This window comes from Nansenia antarctica, assembly GCF_963989245.1.
Source record: "Nansenia antarctica genome assembly, chromosome: 11".
Classification (NCBI taxonomy): domain Eukaryota; kingdom Metazoa; phylum Chordata; class Actinopteri; order Argentiniformes; family Microstomatidae; genus Nansenia; species Nansenia antarctica.
This window is the reverse complement of record NC_137681.1, coordinates 28,244,908-28,254,473: the sequence shown is the minus strand read 5'-3', so window position 1 is coordinate 28,254,473 and position 9,566 is coordinate 28,244,908.

Sequence of the window (9,566 nt, the reverse complement as noted above, 5' to 3'; positions counted from 1 at the left end):
TCATCCCAGTCCCGAAGAAAAGCACGGTGAGCTGCCTAAACGACTACCGCCCGGTGGCACTCACACCAATCATCATGAAGTGCTTCGAGAAACTAGTCCGGGCCCACATAGTCACACGCCTCCCGCCCAACCTGGATCCATACCAGTTCGCCTACAGAGCCCACAGGTCCACAGAGGACGCCATCGCGACGACTCTCCACGCCACTCTATCCCACCTGGAGAGGGGAAACAGCTACGCGAGACTGCTCTTTGTGGACTTCAGCTCTGCCTTCAACACCATCCTTCCAGACAGGCTAGTGACCAAACTACTAGACCTGGGACTATCACACTCTATATGTGCATGGATCAAGGACTTCCTGTCCGACCGCCCCCAGAGGGTGCGGGTGGGCTCCCACACCTCCACAGCCCTCAGACTCAGCACTGGGTCCCACCAGGGCTGCGTGCTAAGCCCCATCCTCTACAACCTCTACACCTACGACTTCACCCCCGTCCACCCCAGCAACTCCATCGTAAAGTTTGCAGACGACACCACCGTGGTGGGCTGCATCTTGGGGGGGGACGAGGCGGCGTACAGGGATGAGGTAGAGCAGCTGAGCAAGCTGTGCAAGGTTAACAACCTGCTGCTGAACCAGTCAAAGACCCAGGAAATCATCGTGGACTTCAGGAGGAAAAAATCTGAGGTCCAGCCCCTGCTCATCGACGGAGAGAGCGTGGAGAGAGTCTCAACCCTCCGATTCCTGGGGGTGCACATACAGGATGACCTGTCCTGGAAGAACAACACAGCAGCCACCATCAAGAAGGCACAATAGCGGCTCTACTTCCTGAGAGTCCTCAGGAAGGAACACAATAAGCAGGAGATACTGGTGGCCTTCTACCGCGGCGCAGTGGAGAGCATCCTCACCTACTGCATCTGCAACTGGTTCTCCAGCTGCACAACCGCAGAGAGAAATGCGCTACAGAGAGTCGTGAGAACAGCCCAGAAGATCACCGGCGCCCCCCTCCCCTCTCTGGAAGAGCTGTACAACACACGCTGCCTCAGGAAGGCCTACAAGATCTCCAGAGACCCAACCCACCCTGGGTACGAACACTTTGCCCGGCTGCCCTCGAAAAGGCGGTACAGGACCATGGCCGCAAGGACAAACAGACTGAAGCTCAGCTTCTACCCCAGGGCCATCCAGGCCCTGAACACAGCAAAGACCTAGGTTCTGGGCCCTGGACAGTCTGGACGGATTGATGGCAGCTGCTGGATTGAAAAAATCAGGTGTAGTGCTGAGGCACAAATGTGTACATTTCAAGCCTGCAAACTGCGACACTTTAAATGAATGTGCAATAACACTATGTGCAATATGACAACCCTAGTCGTTTTATCTGTACAGTATAGTATAGTGGATAGTGTACATAGCCTTTATTTATGTAAACCAGCTCCTTTCCCTTCTTGTTTTTTTAGTTGTTTTTTTTTCTTTCCTAGCACCAGGGGAGCCACCCCTCCCAAAGTTCGTTGTTTGGTACCTGTACTATAGCAATGACAATAAAGACCATTCATTCATTCATTCATTCATTCATTCATTCATTCATTCATTCATTCATTCTTTCATTCACACAGTGACAAAGAAAATGAGGTAGAATGGAGGAAGGAATGGTAAGGAAATGTAGTATTGAGTCATAATACTACAAATAGCAGTGGAGTTGGCTTTTTATTCTCAAAACGTTTTATTCCTGCTTCTTATACTGTAGAACATGTTGTAGATGGTAGGTTTATTGTAGTGAAAGCACAATTTGAAACATTTAAGGTGGTTTTATTGAATATTTATGCTCCTTCTAAAGGGCCAGAAAGAAAGGTCTTTTTTGATATAGTGTGTACTAAATTGTCCGATTTTAATCCGGATGAAATTTTTTTTTTTCTGGAGATTTTAATCGCACAGAGAATAACAGTTTAGACAGGAATCACAATGAACCCCATCCAGCTTCTCAAAGTGCATTAAGACAGCTTGTACACACACACGGCTTGGTTGATGAGTGGAGGAGGTTTCATGGGAAGGAGCGCCAGTATACATGGTCTCATTGTAGGGATAATGTTGTCTCCTTAGCTAGACTTGACCGTTTTTATTGTTTTAAGCACCATTTTAATGTTTTATTATTATTGGGCTTGAGGTCGCAGCGCTATGCAACAAGGATGCTGGATCTCTGGAGACAGAGGTTGACTGTCGAGGAACTGGGCATGCTTAGCTTATACAGCAGTGGAGCATTAAAACCGGACAAACAGAAGGAGTTTCCAAATGTGTGTCTGAGCCCTGTACTGGGAGAGATGTCTGGTCCTCTACTTTCTATAAAGGACTCAACATTATACAAAATGGACAGGAAGTCATGGTACAGAAACTGTGTCAAAATAATTAATAAGAAATGGCTAAATAACAGAGTGGACACTGTATGGAGGAGCAAGCTGTGTGCAGGTAGTGACACTCAACCTGTGTGGAGGGTTTTATACAAGCCTCCTTTAAAAAAACAAACGGCAGACCTTGAGTGGAGGATTCTGCATGGTGCTGTAGCAGTGAACGCTTTTGTTTCTATCATCAACCCAGAGGTGGATAATCAATGTCCTTTCTGTGGGTTAACTGAGACTGTTTTTCATGCATTTTTAGAGTGTAACAGGCTTTTAGGGTTATTTGAGCTGCTCACCGACATTTTCAGTCATTTTGGTGAAACCTTCTCTGTTATTGGTTATATTTTTGGAGCAGGTTATAAAAAAAATAGTAAGAAAAAATGGCAACTGCTTAATTTTCTGGTGGGGGAAGCTAAGCTTGCAGTCTATGTAAACAGGAGAAACAGAGTGGAAGATAAACCGGACCAAGATGCAGTATTAGTGTGGTGCTGTAATGTGAAGGCTAGAGTCTGGCTGGAATTCAGGTTTTATAAAGCTATGGGCAATTTGGAGGCTTTCGCTCAGGAATGGTGTTATGGAAATGTGATTTGTGATGTCATTAATGATGAATTGGTGTTTAACAACATTATGAATATGTAAAATAAAAAAAGTATTTTAAAGGCTTTGTGTAAAGGTTTTTGATATAGTACAAAATAAAGTACTTTAAAAAATCAAAATCCTCTCTCTCTCTCTCAATTTCAATTTTCAATTTCAAAGGGCTTTATTGGCATGGGAAACATACATTTACATTGCCAAAGCATGTGAAGTGTGAAGATAAAAAACAAAAACAAAAATAATGTAATGTACATACTAGAATAAATAAATAGATTACATACTAGATTACAAATAAATAGATTACAAATAGATTACATACTAGAATAAATAAATGAAATAAAACTTATTTCAATTCTTATGGTGGTTTTAGCCCATTTGATTGCCTTTTTCTATCACAGCAGCTAACAAATCTTGCTGCTGTGTTTGCACATTGCTGTACCTCACCCAGCAGATATGGTAGCCTTTCGACATTGGTCAAGTCCTCAAAGTCTCCCTGGATGTTGGTGATCAGTGGGAAGTATGTGTCCCTGATGTCCTTGTACAGCTGGCAGGTAGTTAAGAAGTGCAGCTCTGTTTCCACCTGGTTTTGTGTGCAGTGGGTGCACAGTCTGTCTGGTTTGGGGAGCCAGGTCTGCCTGTGGCGGCCTTTCTCGATGGCCAGGTTGTGTTCACTGAGTCTGTACATAGTCAAGGATTTCCTTAGCTTTGGGTCTGTCACAGTACGGTACTCAGGTATTCTGCCACTGTGTATTTTCTGTTTAGGGCCAAATAGCATTCCAATTTGCTCTGGTTTTTGGTTGATTCTTGCCAATGTGTCAGGTCATTTTCTTTTTGTTTTCTTATAATTTGGTTTAGTCTAATAGGTGGCTCTGCTTGTGACTGTGAGAGTCCCAGAACTAGCTGGAATGTCTAACTTGATGTTCCTTTTGATGGCGTAAAAAGCCCTCCTTGCCTTATCTCTCAGGTCGTTCACAGCTTTGTTGAAGCTACCTGTGGTGCTGATGTTTAGGCCGAGGTAGGTATAATTCTTTGTATGTTCTAGGGCAATTGTATCTAGGAAGAATTTGAATTTGTGGTGCTGGAGGCTGGATCTTTTTTGGAAAATCATAATTTTCGTCTTAGTGAGATTCACTGTCAAGGCCCAGGTCTGGGAGAATTGGTATAGAAGGTTGAGGTGCTGTTGTAGCCCTTCTTTGGTTGGGGACAGCAGCACCAGGTCATCAGCAAACAGTAGACATTTGACTTCTGTGTCTACTAGGGGGATGCCAGGTGCTGCAGACTGCTCTAATGTTTTTGCCAAACTGTTGATATAGATGTTGAAGAGGGTTGGACTCAAGCTGCATCCCTGTCTAACTTTTGGCTTTGGGAAAAGAAGTCTGTGTGGTTTTTGCCAATCTTAACAGCACACTTGTTGTTAGTGTACATTGACTTTATGATGTCGTAGGTTTTTCCTCCAACACCATTTTCCAACAGTGTGAATAGCAGACCTTTGTGCCAAATTGAATCAAAGGCTTTTTTGAAATCTACAAGCAGGCGAATAGTTTGCTTTTGTTTTTGTTTATTTGGTTGTCAATTAGGGTGCTGAGGGTGAATATATGGTCTGTTGTACGATACTTTGGTAAAAAACCAATTTGGGATTTGCTTAGGACATTGTTTACAGTGAGGTAATGTAGGAGTCTGTGGTTGATGATCATACAGAGGATTTTCCCAAGGTTGCTGTTGACACAGATCCCACGGTAGTTATTTGGATCAGATTTATCTCCACTTTTGTGGAGCGGCGTTATCAATCCTTGGTTCCAAATATTGGGGAAGATCCCAGAGCTAAGGACAATGTTGAAGAGTTTTAATATAGCCAATTGGAATTTGACGTCTGTGAATTTTAGCATTTCATTTAGGATGCCATCGACACCACAGGCCTTCTTGGTTTAGAGTGAATTTATTTTGTCCTGTACTTCCTTTAGTGTAATTGGAGAGTCTAGCGGGTTCTGGTAGTCTTTTATGGCTGACTCTAAACGTTGTAGTTTATCTTGTATGTGTCTTTGCTGTTTATTTTTCTCTATTGGACCAAAGAGATTGGAGAAGTGATTTACCCATATATCTCCATTTTGGATGGGTAGATCCTCATCTTTTTGTTTATTTAGAGTGTTCCATTTTTCCCAGAATTTGTTTGTTTTTATGGATTCCTCTAGAGTGTAGCTGGTTTCTAACATGATGGTCCCTTTTTTTCTTTAATGTATTTTTATACAGTTTTAATGTTTCACCATAGTGAAGACGTGTGCTCTGGTTGTCTGGGTCTCTATGTTTCTGGTTTGATAGGTTCCTTAGTTCCTTTCTGAGGTTTTGACACTCATTGTCGAACCATTTGTCATTGTTGTTATTTCTGGGGGGTTTTCTATTTGAGGCCTTTAGGTCAGATAAGGAGGCTGAAAGGTCAAATATATTATTAAGGTTTTCTACTGCCTTGTTTACACCTTCACTGTTGTATTGAAAGGTTTTTTTCAGGAACTGGTCTAATAGTGATTGAACTTGTTGTTGTCTAATAGCGTTTTGATATGTTTCAACACTACCTTCCTTCCATTTGTAGTATTTTTTAATAGTGTGTAGTTTGGTAGGTTTTACTACTTCATGATTGGGTGTTGAACTGTTCAGGTAGACTGTGGTTCTCTTTCATAGTATTCGTTTCGTATCTCACTATGGGAACGCCCCCTGCGTGACCTCATCAGAAACTGAATTACACTGCGCCAGCCCATTGGCTGGCCCAGGCGACGCTTGTGTCAGGAGGGACGGGACCCTCCGCCTATATAAGGCTTACACACGGCGTCTGTCGTCATTCAAAAACCTCTTCTCGCTTCTCACTGGAGCTGACAACAACTGTGCGGGTGGCTAGAGCTAAACAGTCCACAGATACGAGCGACCAAACTCGTGCCGACGGGCGCTCTGCTGCTAAACTGCATTTTCGTTGACGTTCACAGGAGTAGAAATACTTCTGTTGAAGAGTAGGAATACTCTAACTCGGGCAGTGGAGGCTCCTCCATAGAGGTGGAGGAGGCCTGGCCTCCCCAATAATTTGAGAGAAGAGAGAGAGATTTAAAAAAGCAATAATTGTATTTTTTATCAGACACACGACATACAATTCAGAACAATACTTCATCCATTTCTAATATTTATCCTGCAGAACAGCACTCATACACGCGTGTGGCGGAAAAAGGTACTACACGGAGGCCAGGCCTCCTGTCGGAAAGTGGTTTCTCATAGAAGTCAATGTAATGCAATTTTTTTCATGGCAATATGTGATTGGCCAAATCACTGAAAATGGGTGGGCACAGGAGGCCTGGCCTCCGTGTAGTACCTTTTTCCGCCACACGCGTATGAGTGCTGTTCTGCAGGATAAATATTAGAAATGGATGAAGTATTGTTCTGAATTGTATGTTGTGTGTCTGATTGACATAGTGTTTGAGTGCTTTTGACATGTCATTGATTGTATGTAGTATGTTGTGGTGAATGTTGTGAGCCTGAGCAGAAGGGACAATAGCTGCTGCAGGCGGACCAGAGATTCATGCCAATTGTTTTGTTTATTTGATGACCCATTGTGCAGGCAATAAAAGCTGCTTCATCCACCATCCTGAGAGTGTCCCAATCCCTTCAGTACCGCCAAACACAAATTAATAATTTTTAACAAAGACAGATAAGAAGAACAGGGAACATTCCATCGCGAGTGAAGCGAGCAAGCGGAAAAAAATTTGGCCTCCTCAATTCTGGAAGTCACCAGCCTCCACTGAACTCGGGGTAGCGATACCCCGCGTTACGATTCGAGTAGCAATACTCGCCTTGCTCGGAACGAAAAGAGTAGCGATACTCAGTGGTGTAGTCTAGTTTTTTCTAGTGGGTATACTGTGATTTTTCCCTCCCAGCTTCATGCTCACCCGTCCCAGAGCGACGTGTCCTGGAGCGACACCCGTCCCGTAGCGACACCCCATAAGCACCACCATACTCACTTATGCATACAGTATGCATCTACACATATATGAGAGCATTCTGAACGACTGGTTATGTGTTTACAAACATTTCAATTTATTATAAACAAAACAAGACTTTAACAACCAATGGCATTTACAGCAGGGGGTGGACTGATTTTCTACTGTTTAGTGTTAATCACCATCACTATGTACTCTCAGCTTAAATGCAAGAAAGAAAGAACTGTTACAAGAACTGCCACAAGAACTGCTACAAGAACTGCCACAAGAACTGCTACAAGAACTGCCACAAGAACTGCTACAAGTCAAACGCTTCAAATAAGAAAAAAACAAACAGCCTGGTAGTCTACAAAGCTTTCCAAATATGCTTGTACTCGGCCATCTGAGGTTTGCATTGCCTCCTTGCTTGTGTGGCAGAACGATGGCTTCTCAACCATGTTGTGATGTACTTCCTTGGCTCAAAAAGTCTTACAGGGGGCCCATTGATGCTGATCATCATCAAATGACTGACATTGGACAACAACAGTGTAGATCTCTTGTCCGTGCATATTGTTCATGAGACTGAAGCCCCTTTCACATTCGGCAGTGCTGCAAGGGATGGTCTGCATGCATCGTATGAGTGGCTTTAGGCTTTCAGGCTCACTGTCTGGGTGCTCAAGGAAATCTCTCATACCATTAACTGCTTGCGCTTCACAAAGATTGAACCGCCTGCACAGTCGCTTTACCTGTGTCTCACCATGCCGTATGCCAGGTGTTGATGGCCAGTTTCCTGTATCCAGAACATTGAGATCAAGAAGCATTTCACCTTCAAATGAGAGGCGCTTCTCCATGTTGTTGATCAGACTTTGGAGGAACTGCTTTGCATTGATTGGTGTGAGCTTTGCATTTGACTCCAGGGGAACTGATCCCAAATGTCCCAAACCCTGTGCTGTCAGTGCCTCCTCTGTTTTCTCTCCTGGGGTGTCTTTGAATGTTGCCAGCACTCTGATGGTGCGCTTCAGAAGCTGGTTTGCTCTCAAGAGTGTGGTTGAATGGGCCTGGAGTTGCTGAGATAGGGTTGCAAGTTCAGACAGTGCATCATACATGAGTCCAAGGTCACACAGGAATTCCTTGCTTTGCATACGACGTGCCAGGCCTCTGTAAGTTTGTCTCTCTTTGCTGTTTCTTGTTTGGTCTTCTGCAGCATTTTCAAAGTGCCTGTTGAGTGCTTCATACGACCTCCACACAGCCTGTACAGAACGGAAGCTGCTGGCCACACATCGTGTACTTAAAACTCTGACAATTTTCAGGACTTGTGAGCCCACTTCTTGTGCTGCTTCCAGAAGCTCCCGTGAATTTTTATTAGACTGACTGTAGAGATTGTGGATCTTCTCCATGAACGCTTTGAAGTGGTTGATTGCCTGAACCTCATCCACAGCATCAGATACAGCCAGTTCCAAACGGTGGTTCATGCAGTGCCATGTGAAGAGGTTAGGGTACCTTGCAGTCAGCCTGGTTGCCACACCAGACTTCTTGCCTAACATGACACTTGCTCCATCAGAAATAAATGAGACCCAGTTCTTTTGAAGCCACTCTTCACTGAAGCCTGCAATGTCCAAACAGCTCAGTAGAGCTTCTTCTATGCCCTCTGCCCTTTGGCTCTCCAGCTCAACCAGCTCCAGGAACAACAATTCAGGAGTAGCTCCATCTACTGAGGCTTTCAGGCTGACAATCATGGCAGATTTGTGGCTGAGAGATGTAGCCTCGTCAATGAGAACAGACAACTTGCTTGAAGATGACACAAGACTGTGAACACATTTTTTCTGCATCTCTTTTGCTATATGTTCCACAATTTTTGTGGAACTGTACCTTGAGTGCAGACTAGTACCCATGTTGACACCATTTTTTTCCTGAAGCTCAATGAGATCATCATGGTCAGTGAAAGGTCGGTTCATCTTTGCAAGATAGTATGCTGTTCTGAATACAGCATCTGTCTCAGCCAACACAGTCTCTGACACAGCTCTCACCAAATTTCCAAGCAAATCCTGTCCACCCTTTTCAGTGAGCTCCTGGGCTATTGCGTGTGCCCTGGACGTCTCATGTCGTCGAATCTTGTTCCTCAAAGAGGTCAGAGCCGTTGATCTGTCTGTGTTTAAAGACTGGATCTTAAAGGACACCCACTCCTCAGATATGACACTCTTTTTTTCTGTGAGGATGGCAGTTGATTTTATGGACCTGCAAATAGCACAACCTGGAAGTAAACAAAACCACGACTAATTAGCATCATCATACACGTTTTGTATCTATATTAGCAATAACATCTGCTGAACAGGGCCAACATTTTAATTAAATTAAATCTAAAGTATTTAATAAACTGTTTACAATCTTCACACCATGGCTAGCAAATGCTTGAAAAGCAGATGAAAGGAGGATAACATTACACTCTTTCAATAGCTAATTATCTGACAACTATTGATAACTAACATTACAATATAGTAATTGAATGGTAAATGTCTTAAATTAATGCACATTAAAGATGACCCTGAATTAACTCTCATTTGCATAGTCATTGACTTTATGAATTTCAATTGTTTATATCAGCTTTGCCTTTTCATGTGTGCTGATACCTAATTTTCTGT